General features: G+C 49.9%; 1 protein-coding gene across 1 annotated transcript in view; it reads left to right on the plus strand.

The window, feature by feature from the left end:
- The window catches only part of DNAJC11 (DnaJ heat shock protein family (Hsp40) member C11), a 1722882-nt gene that overhangs the window by 1671731 nt on the left and 39149 nt on the right, over positions 1–12002 (plus strand). The window lies entirely within an intron of this gene.

The following is a 12002-nucleotide window of genomic DNA, read 5'->3' on the forward strand; positions in this document are numbered from 1 at the left end:
TACGACGACGGGGTTGGCTCCGGGCGACCGACTTCCGTCAGGACGTCCAGACCAGGGTGTTGGACATGCCGTTCGACGGCAGCAACTTGTTCGGGAAGGCGGTGGACGAATCCCTCCAAGCCATAAAAACGGACACGGAGACGGCCCGCGCCCTAGGAGCCCTTCAGCAACAACGGCCCTTTCTGAGCTCCGGAGGCAGACAGGGTGCCTCCAAGGGATCCAGCGGTGGCTCGTCGTCCTACCACCAGGCGGCACGCTCCTCGTCTCAGGAGGCCTACAGGGGTCGCGGCAAGCACAGAGCGCCTCACCGCCATCGGCAAGGTAGCCAGGGCGGCAAGGCCACCACCTCCAAGCAGGACTGGACCGGCCGGGGTCTCGGGCCTCCACCGAAACACCCCGGTGGGAGGCCGGCTGACGAACTTCGTCGGCGCGTGGAAGTCCATCTCCACCGACCGTTGGGTGCTGGAAACCCTGGCAAGAGGACACTCTATCGAAATCCTTAAGAAGTGCCCTCACGTTCCATCTGTGGCCAGGAAGGAGAATCACGTCCCGCAACTGCTGTTGGAAGTACGGGCGATGCTCAGGAAAGGCGCCATAGAGCTTGTCCCGATGAGGCTCGGGGGCTCCGGGGTATACTCAAGGTACTTCCTCGTCAGGAAAAAGACGGGCGGCTGGCGCCCCATCCTGGACCTTCTTCGTCTGAACAAATACATCAGATCACAGAAGTTCAGGATGGTCACCCTCCAGCACGTACTGGGACAGCTGGAGGAAGGCGACTTTCTATCGTCGTTGGACCTGGAGGATGCATACTTCCACATTCCCATCCTCAAAAGTCACCGAAAGTTCCTCAGGTTCGTCGTCCAGGGACGGCACTACCAATTCAGAGCACTGCCGTTCGGACTGAAGTCGGCCCCCAGGGTCTTTGCCAAGTGCCTAGCACCAGTGGCGGCGCGGCTGCGCCTGCAGGGGATTCACGTCTACCCCTACCTGGACGACTGGCTCATCCGCTCAAGAACGAAGGAACTCGCCGTCGAACACACTGCGAGGACCGTCCAGCTACTCACAGACCTGGGATTCGCCATAAACTACCCAAAGTCCCACCGGGTGCCGTCGCAGGTGGCCCTGTTTCTGGGAGCGAAGCTCGATACAGTGAGGCGCCTGGCGGCCCCGTCGGAAGAACAGACGAACACCATTCTAGGCAAAGTCCAGCGCCTGCTTGCCACGGACATGGCCAGGGTGAGGTCCATCAAGTCCCTCCTGGGGATGATGTCTTCTTGCATCTACCTGGTGCGCCTCTGCAGACTACGGATGCGCCCTCTTCAAGAATTTCTCGACGCCCTTTGGATGCAGGCGACGGGCACCTTCTAAGACAGGGTCCCCCTCAACGAGGTGTTCCGGCGGGCAATTCGGTGGTGGGGCGTTCGAGCGCACCTCACGGCGGGCAAGGACTTTCAGACACCAGCGTACCAGGAGACGGTGACGACGGACGCCTCCCTGGAAGGTTGGGGCGCCCACACCGGAGATCTCCACGCAAGAGGCCTCTGGCTCCCGGAGGAGAGGCTTCTGCACATCAACGTCCTGGAACTCCGAGCCGTGTTCTGGGCTCTCAAATCGTTCTTCCCGTCGCTCAAGGGCAAGGTGGTGCGGATCTTCACGGACAACACCACGACGATGTTTTACATACGGAAGCAGGGAGGCACCAGATCCCCAGCCCTATCCAAGGAGGCACAGGATCTGTGGCACTGGGTGGTCGCCCAGGGAATGTTCCTGGTTCCCTTCCACCTGGCAGGAGAAAGCAACACCATCGCCGACTCATTCAGCAGGGAGCTGCGCGCGTGTCACGAGTGGGAACTGCGCCAGGATCAGGTGGACCAACTCTTCCGACGATGGGGCAAACCCCAAATCGACCTGTTCGCAACAGTGACGAACTCGAAGTGCAAGAGGTTCGCCAGCAGGTTTCCCCAGCCGAGAAGCATGGGCGACATGTTCTCGTTCCCCTGGGACGGCCTATACCTGTATGCGTTCCCTCCGTTGCCATTGCTGCTTCGACTCATCAGCCAGCTCAAGAGGTCCCGGTGCAGGATGATCCTCGTCGCACCGGCGTGGCCGAGGCAGATCTGGTTCCCGGACCTTCTGGACTTGTCAACGTCCCCTCCCATCAAGCTGTCAGCGGACGCGGACCTTCTCTCCAGAGAAGGAGGCGCCATCTTCCACCACGACCCGGCGTCGCTGAACCTGCAGGCTTGGCTCCTGCAGCGCTAGAGTTTGGGGGCTACGATATACCGGCCGATTGCAGAGAGGTTCTTGCAAAGGCCAGGGCGTCTTCGACTCTCAAATGCTACGGTCATAAGTGGAAGAGGTTCTCTGTCTGGTGCCGAGCACAGAAGATCAACCCCCTACGGATTACGGCCCCTCAAGTGCTGCCGTACCTGCTATCGCTGGCACAGGCTGGGCTAGCCCATGCCTCCATTAAGATTCATCTGGCGGCAATCTCCAGATATACCAGAACCACAGGACGAACGTCCCTGTGGTCCCATCGACTGGTAAAAGAGTTTATGAAGGGACTGTTCCGGTCGTCCCCGCCGGTGAAGGCCCCGGCGTGGGAACTTAACGTGGTGCTGACCAGGCTCATGGGGCCCCCATTCGAGCCGATGCACTCCGCACCGATGACGTTTGTGTCGTGGAAGACTGCGTTCCTGGTGGCCATTACCTCCGCACGACGAGTGGGAGAGATCCAGGCCCTATCCTGCAAACCACCGTACTTGACTTTCCATGCCTCGAGGGTGGTGCTTAGGACGCACCCCTCCTTTATGCCCAAGGTGCCGTCGGACTTCCATCTTAACGAGCCCTTGGTGTTAACTGTTTTCTTCCCGTCTCCTTCGTCGCCGGCCGAGAGGACTTTGCACTCGCTGGATGTGGCTAGAGCGCTGAAGTTCTACGTGGACCGCATGAAGAGTTTCCGGAGGACATCACAGCTGTTCGTGAACTTTGGACCTGTGAATCAAGGGAAGGCTCTCTCGAAGTCTTCCATTTCCAGATGGCTCTCCGGCTGCATCATGCACTGTCACCGGTTGGCTAACCGACCGCTGCCAGGCCGTCCGAGAGCCCATTCGACCAGAGCGATCGCTGCTACTACGGCGTTCTTATCTGGTGTGCCCCTGCTGAACATCTGCAGGGCTGCTACGTGGAGGTCGACGCACACCTTCACGAAATTTTACTGCGTCGATCGGGATTCCAGGGAGGAGTCCAGGGTCGGCCAAGCAGTGCTGCGCAATCTGTTCGCCTAAGGTGAGCCTGGTGAGGAGGTAAGAATCGCTTAATGTTGAGTTTGATGTAATGCTTAATGTTGAGCCTTTGCCACCTTCCGTGGTTGTGCATGTGTGTACTGCTATGTATTCTTTATTCATGAGCATGTGAATCCATGCCAGACCCCATGCTGGAGAAGGAACAAGTTACTTACCTGTAACTGTTGTTCTCCAGCATGGGTCTGGCATGGATTCACATGCGAACCCTCCCGCCTACCCCTCTGCGGCTCTTCACTTGGTCATACTGCCTCTTCACGTGCTACCAAATCTGAAGATGGCTGCCAGAGGCGGGGCTTAGGTAGAGGGCAGTCATTGGCTGTGGTCAGTATGACTCAGAGATCAGTGATTGGTTACTACTACGAAAGACAGATCAGAAACGAAACTGATACTGATTTTTTCTTTACCGAGGATTCCCAGCCTGACGACGGGGAATATTCATGAACATGTGAATCAATGCCAGACCCATGCTGGAGAACAACAGTTACAGGTAAGTAACTTGTTCCTTTCTGTCTGTTGCTTAGATCCATCTGGATCACTCTGTTAAAGATAGATGGTGACTTGCAGTACCCTTGTGGTAAACGAGTCTGTTTCCACTCCTGGTTTCCATGAATAAAGGTGGTTAGATCCTTTGAATCTGGGTGTAGTGGCATTGAAAAGAATGTATTCTTTAAATCAATGACTGTGAAACAGGTGGCTTCCGTTGGAATGCCGTGCAAAATTGTCGCTGGGTTTGCTGCTAACGGATATTCTGCTTCTACAATATGGTTAAGAAGTCTTAAGAAGTCTTAAATCCTGACCCCCCACCCCTCGTTGGCCTTGCGCACGGGATACACTGCTGTGTTGCATGGAGATTCTGATGGTACCAGAATGCATCTGTCAGTCCGAGCTGTGATTGTTTCATAAATGCCTTCATCTGCTTCCTTGGTTAGGGTAAATTGCTTTACTCTTGGCAAAATCGCTCCTGGTTTCAGTTTCATTTTCACTCCCCTATGCTCTTTATGCAGCCCACGTCATAAGGACTTGTGGTCCATAAACTACTGGGCACTTTGGTCATGTCCTCCTCCCAAAAGGAGGGTGGTGCCTCAGCGCCATAGCCATTCTCTGTGGAACCTCCCTGTAATGTACCTGTAACCAATAGGTTACACTCATTTCGAACACCATCTACAATTCCTGTCTCCCTTCTCCTAATAGTTAATCATCTGTCACTGTGGTCAGCCTGCACCCCTCTGCAACTGCAATTATTGCTGTCCATGCCCTCCCAGTGTCATCTACTCCATGAACTGAAATCTAATCCTACCTTGACAACACCGCCTCTATCTCTATTGACACGATCGTTCCCTATGGCTCATCGAATGGTGTCTCTGGCCTGAACAGGTATTAATTTGGTACTCGCCACACCTTCCCTGCAATGCCTGGCATCCATGCAATGGCAATTTCCGTCCCATATTGAAACATCTCTGGGTTCACTGGCACATGCCTCTGTACTGTGCGTCCACAATATGCTTGGACGATCTGCTTTACATTTAACATGTGCATGCCTGGTGTTGCGCACACTATGCTTTTATCTGTGAATGAAATAGTCATGTTTAGTCTGCTCATGATGTCTCATCCCAATATGTTTACAGGTGTCTGTCGAGAGTACAGTAAAGTTGTGATCTCCTATAGAGAGCAAGATATTATCAGTAAAAGGAACCACTTCTCGAGCCCCAGAGAATCCTTGAGTGTTCATGGCATCGCCTGACAACTTAAATGTTCCTTCCCTAATACATGACCTAGTAGCCCCAGTGTCAACAAGAAAGGAAAATGTTTTGTCACTTATCGCCACCCATGATGCAAGGTTCCTCTTAAGGTTTGGGTGTGATTGACAGGATGGTACACATCAAGTTCGTCTGTAAGCTGTCCTATTGGGGGTGCATGGATAACCCATTCCCTGTAAAGGAGTTGTTCCCCACCATTGTAAGTCCTCCCAGTCGTCAGATGTGTACTGTTGCTATTGTGTCCACCTGTGCTGGTGTGCTTTCATCTTGTATCAGTGCTAGTTGCTGTGTACTCCCCCTAATCTGTGGCACTTGTAAATACTGTGGTACCAGTACTGACATCTGCAGTGCCTGCATCCATACTTGTGGGTGTGCTTATGGTATCTGTTGATGGGTACCCTGGATTGGCCTCCTTGATATTGCCGCTGGCCTTGCTTGCCCCAATTCTGTTGTGTCCCACTAAATCGACATGCCCGTGAAATGTCTTAGCTGGCCGCAAGTTCAACACTGTGGTGGCTCTCTCCCTTGTCCTGAAAAACCCCCTGGGTTCTGCTGCATCTGCTGTCCGTATCCCCGAAATCCTCCTGAAAACCACCCTTAATTATTATGCATCAATGGCCCAAAGCCACACCCCCTTTGTAATCCTCCCCTTCCTTGAAATTCCTGTAGTGAGCTGCCCCGCCCCATGTATCCGCCTCCCATGGCTGCTGCAAACTGTTGTGGTTGTTTGTGCTGCTGCTCTGTCTGTGGGTTGGGGCTGGTTATAACTGCCCCTTCCATCGCATATTCCTATAACTTCCGCTGCACTAGTTTGGCCTCCTCTGCCTTCCTATCTTCCACTTTTTGATTAACCTTGTCCTGCCACAATCTACAAAGATGCACTATTGTGAGCTGTATTTCTGGCCATCCCTTCACTTCCATCCCCACCAGTTTCTTCAAACTCTTCTGTACTGGCTCTGCCAGTCCCTGCATTAAAATATGATAAAATATTGCTATTGTTTTGTCCCAAGGCTCTCAAGTTTCAAGGCACCAAAGTTGTTGAATTTCCTGAATGTGCTGCACAGGATCTTCATCTTCCCTCATTTTACGTGAAGTAATTGCCCGATGTCTGACGTGTCTGGGTATTTTGTTCGTAATGCTTGCCATACTGCTGCCCTGCAGTTTGAAAATGGCACTCCATTGTGCGCTGTGTTCTGTGTCGTCACCCCTGGGAAACCCGTCCTCTTCCACATATCATCAGCTGCGTCTCCTAATAGCGATACAAATAGTCAATTTACGTCACCCACTGCTAGTCTGTCTGCTAGTCTGTGGTCAACTGTCATCTTCGCCATCTCATTAATCCATTTCCTCGCTCCCGCGCTCAATGATTGTATCGGGGATGGGGAAATGATCGTGAGGTGGGAACTGGTCCAGCTGAAGAATGACACAGAGAATGGGGTCAACTTGATGAAGGTTCAGATGTGGTCGTTAGATTTAGGACAATGCAGAATGGCTACATGCAGGATATGTTACCAGCAATGGATGGTCGGGTTTGACAAGAATTTGGCGATTCCTGTGCACATTAGTACCTCCAGAAGACGCAGAAAATGCATCGTTATGCCACATCATTGCATCTGTGCATGGCTTGGGTGTTTGTATGAAGGAGGGAGAAATTCAGGACAGTGATTGGCTGAATATGACAATTTGACGGGGTCCCATCGTGGCTAGGAGCAATCGTGAAGATGTTAATGCCCATCATTGTGTTCATCCTGGTAATTTTCTGCGCATGTCAGCTGGTTCTTCGATGTTGTGCCTCTGTGGCACCTGATAGCGCAAGAAGATGGTATCAATTGGGGGTTCAAAAGCACCTCGCGAAACAAAAAACATTGAAGTACAAACCGATGTCCCATAGGGTGACCCGAAGTATGACATTTTCCCCATCCCGTAAGGAGATGAAGTTGATCCTCTATACCACACAATCATTTCCCCATCCCTGATCCAGAATATTACACAGAGGTTTGGGTGGACCTGGCGGGAAGGGCGGATGCATTTACATGACTTGCTCACCTGAGGAGTATGCACATAGGGGGTGGAGAGTTTGCAATCAGTGTCCAGGGTGTGGGTGCCAGTAAAAAGGAATAAGCCATATGCGGATGTAGAAACTGCGGAGTGGGAGCACAGAACTAGTACAGAATTTGTTACTGTAGAAGTAACGAAAGAGGCGAATGTAGGCAAGGGGCATGCCCTTTGGCGCTTTAAAGTAAGAAGAGATGCATTCGAAGCACTGTGAGAGCCATGGGGTAGAGGGCGCAGTGAGAGGGACGCATTCCCGTCCAGCAGGACCTGATGCTAATATAACCAATTATAGTGTTACCATATGGTGTGGCCCAAGGTACTGGCGTATCGCTATTTTGCGTAGATATTAATAATCATAGGTAGAAGAGAAGGCTTGTGTGTTAAATGCGGCATTATGCACACTAGGCCTAAATCCACGAGGTTACAGAAATCTCCAGTCATGCGTGAGCTCGCAGGAGGACAGTCCGCTCCCCCACCCGCCACACTGTCTATCAATTGTTCTTGAAAGTGTTGCAAAGACGTGTCTTTCACCCAAGAGGAATGTGCCCTACAAGGCCGCAATCAGAGGACGGCGCCTGGTGTGTATATTATCTCATTGTGGCCAAAGTATGACCCACCCCATTCGAGAGTGACCATGAGTTATGGCCCATATAACAGACTAACCCCTAAGATCCCTGAATTCCATGACACCAGTTGCCCCTGGACCTCCAACCCTAAAGTAACAAGTCCTAAAATGTTCTAAGAGGTTGAAGCGACAATCGTGTGATTTGTATTGCGAGGTGCTGGGAGGGATAAATCATAGTTCAAAACGAGGGCAGAGACCTTGGGGCCGGATAGCGCGGAGGGAGGGAGGGAGTGAGTGAAAGGTATGTGTAAAGGTTAGAGTGCCCCGGAACCTCCTGTGTGTCTGTCTCACGACCTGCCAAGTACACAGTAAGAGTGAAAAAGAAGCTGTATAGTAGGAGTGTAATTAATTTGTTTTCTGACCTTCGAAGTGAGAAGAAGATGAGCCCTGCAGCACCCACGTGATTGAAAATGGGCGGACTGGGCTGGGACCAATAAACTGCTATCCCATATGGATTAAGCCAGCACATGTATAGGGTCCATCCAATCAGCCACGTGGGTTTTTACTGTTTGTATTTCGTCCTTTTTAAGCTTCGGCTTGCACCTCTCTTGGGCAAAACGTTCTTGGCAGCAGAGTTCTTTGCTGTTGCTATCATCTGTGTGTGATATTAAACTTATCCTTCCAAGATTGCCTTTCTTCCCTAGCGGGTTGTATTCTCTCTAATATGAGCATTCAGGGGCGTGCCTTCAGAGTCAAAGCAGCCTTAGGAAACGTTCCAATAGAGGATAGCTGACACTAATCTCCTCTGTTTTTTTTCGTCTTTTTTTTTTATTTGATTGTAACGCACCCAGGTAGAATGGCCATAAAATCCAGAAACCTCAGCCCTACGCTTTTGATGTGAAAAAAACAAAAAAAACAGGAATTAAGTACCACTCTGAGATTGCTACAATGCACTTGTTTAACTAAGAGTGAATATACAAGAGAGGTTAGAAAGACACGGCGAGCCTACAAAAACTGGCTGCGAGGTGAAAATGCTGTCCATGCCCATATTTAATACCTGTGCTGTGCAGGGCTACGAGGAGCGCGGCAAGCAGAGAGTTTGCCGCTCTGCTGCTGTCAGTGTACTCGGCCCTGCACCCGAACGGAGCTGCCAATGCCCCACATTTAATACCTGTGCTGGGCAGAGATACAAGGATCCCCGAGAGGAGAGCACACAGTGATAGCTTAGCACTCTGCCGTAATCAGTGTGCACAAGTGGGAGGTCGGTACTCTGCCACTGTGCTTGGAGCAGCACCCTAGTTGCCAATAGTCATGGCCCCATAATTAATACCCGTGCTGGGGATCCGCCATTGCTGCAGGCCCCGTGAAGGGAGGCCTGCCTGGCTGCCCTTAGGCCTCCTTGGCTGCCACAGTCCGTGTCCCGAAAAGAGATCACTCTGCGGCTACAGCGTTGAAAGTCGCACAGACACGTGACATTATACGTTCAAGAAGCCACTATTGGATTACATCTGCGTAGTACAAGAGAAATGGAACAATTGCTATACTTGCCTCATGGGCCACGTCACCAAATGGCTGCTTTTGGATGTTTCGCTGCAGGGGAGTTCCTTTCCACCGGTAGCTTATAATACTTCCTGACAATCTCCTGGGGATAGTCACAAATGTTGCAGTCCCTCTTGCTGCCAGAAATAACTGAATCAGCCTGCCAAAATGAATCGGCGCACTGAGGGAATTTTCCTGGAAAGTAGTCTGCTTTCCCAAGCTGTCTTTTTTTCCCCTACGAGGCCTGCTCGGTCTGTTTTGTTCATGTACCCTTTTGCATAGCCCGTCTAGAGAGGAGCCCACCTGCTCAAAGTCCTGTGTGGTGTTCATTGGAAGTTAATCAGGAGTAAACAAGAGGCTTGTTTCCATGTGGTTCCTGAGAAGCCAGCAGAGCACCGTCACATTGAAGACGAGTGCCCTGCAGGTAAGTTCACTGACCCTGGCCCGATACTATGGTGACCTTGTGAGGAAGAGGAAAGACTGCCACCAGACCCGCAGGGCAGGCTCCCAGGAACCAGGTGTAATAATTAGCAGGGCCTTTGAAGCCTCTGCCTCCTAGGCGGCCGTTGCTTGAAGCCACTCATGCATCTAGGTCAGTATGTGTGTCACTGTGGGGAAAAAAAAAGGACTGGCTTGCCACTGCACACTTGAGTGCATTAAAGCTCTTGCCCATATACAGACCAGCTCGGGACTGGAGGGAAAGAAAAAGACTGCCTACACTGTAGTGGTTTGAAGAAACACACAGGTGCGGTGTCCATGAAAAAGGAAAAAAGAGAAGAAAGCTGCCTCGGATGTCCCAGGCTACTCCTCTACTGCAGTTTACGTGAACCTGGAGAGTAGAGCGAGGGAGAGATGTATGGAAAACCCCCTGGGGGTTTTTTCTTTCCCTTCTCTCTCTCCTCTCCTTGCTCTCTTTCTCTCTTCTCCTCCTTTCTTCTTTCCTCAAAGTGTTGATGTTTCAAAGAAGCTTCCTCCCAACGTTTAATGAAGACTTTATAAAATGTTGATGAATTCTACTTACGCTAAAATGAAATTTCGAAGCGCTGATTAAGCTGTTTGATGATTTATCACTGTCTTAGGTTTTATGATGAATTTGATGTTTGATCGATATTTCAATAAAAAATATTTTGACCAAAAAAAAAAACGAAATACAGTGCCCAAAGCCACCAGCAATAATCTTCATTCAAGGTGGAGCAGTGCAGTGGGCCATTTTTTCGCCGGTCACCTGGGGCTTACCTGTCGGGTTCATAAATTCTGATCAGCGGTGAAAATAAAGCCTACAGAAGAAAATATCAGCCGCAGCCCCTTCCGTCTGTGTGATGCAAAATCACATTTGTTCCAAAGCAAGAGAAACTTTGATCCATCCTTGGACATACAAGAAGGGGGCCAGTTCTGCCTAAAGCCCAGTCCTCACATCAGTGTCTTGGTCTTCCACATAGTCCTTTTGAAGCAAGCAGCCACCCAGCCCTTCTGGCCCATCAGCACCCACGACTTGTGGCTCCCCACTCACAACACAAGAAGCATGCCTCTGAAGAAGTAAGGAGCTTTTTCCAGTTCTGCTGCCTGCCACAGTGATGCCAGTCCCAAAAAGGAAGACGACTGCACCAGTTGCAAAACTCTTTTGAAAGTGTGGAACTTCACGAACTGGGACTGAGCAAGTATACATCACAAGAGACTCTTCAAAGAAAAAATTAGATTTGCTGTCCTCCTTTAGTTCTCTGTTAAATTTTTTAAAATATTTGTATTGTTTTTCCTTCTTGATTTCTGTCTGAAAATACAAGCTTTTTATTTCAATTGATTACACAGAGTGTTACCTATGTTCTATGCCTTGCTTTTGTACAGTGAAGGTTTTACCAAATAATACGTGGTAGGTTTCTGCCATAGGTCGCACCCAGTTTGAGAAAACCCATAATACAAATATACCCACTAAGGGTGTTTTTAATTCTCACAATTTAATTCCAATTCCTTTGCTGCAAACTGTTTATGTATTGTTAATACTTTATTATAGTTTTTGTGAATAATGAAAAGAAATGTCTTGGATAGAAATTGAACCACACTAATTATATTATTATACTCTGTTACAATATTTATGACCAAACATTCTCTGTAATTGTTGATGTATCCTTTAAGCATATTTACAGTTGGATAAATACGGAAAAATCTAATTGTTAACTTGACAATGTTATTATACTAAATATAAACTGAATCACTAACCTGGGCAGACTGCGGTTCTCAATGAAGACAGCAAGCAAGAAATTGGAAAGCTTCCCGTGATAATCCTGCTCCCCTCTCTCCCCGCGATAATGTCAAGGGAGGAGGAAGGCACAACCCCCAGGGAAACCCTCCTGGGTGAAAAAACCCTGTGTAGCAGCAAAGATCCGGACTGTGCAGTGGAGTAAGGATGCAGTTCCTGCGTCGAGTTGTACGCGATGAGGGATGGTGGTCTTTCTATGAAATAAAGGCAGAACAGGTAAGTGTAAAGAAAGAAGAGTGTCTCTGTATTGAGCAAGTAAACTATCGGGAAGGGACTTACAATGAATTTTACGAAGGTGTTCAATACAAAGCTGGATATTCTCTGAAGGACGAACACGTTTGGGGAAAGTGTTCGGAAAGTCGGATCGGTAGTTGGGCTAAATGGAAGAGAAAGAGAATTCAGAAATAGGTGGTCTGGAGGGAAGGTAATGACTGGATAGCAACGAAGGATAAATGGAACACTCACTGCCAAGGGTGGAACCTCTCTCGAATATATATCTGTATAAGCAGTTGGGGGCCAGATCGTAA

Source organism: Ambystoma mexicanum, chromosome 8 (assembly GCF_040938575.1).
Source record: "Ambystoma mexicanum isolate Mex_15411 chromosome 8, UKY_AmexF1_1, whole genome shotgun sequence".
Taxonomy (NCBI): Eukaryota; Metazoa; Chordata; class Amphibia; order Caudata; family Ambystomatidae; genus Ambystoma; species Ambystoma mexicanum.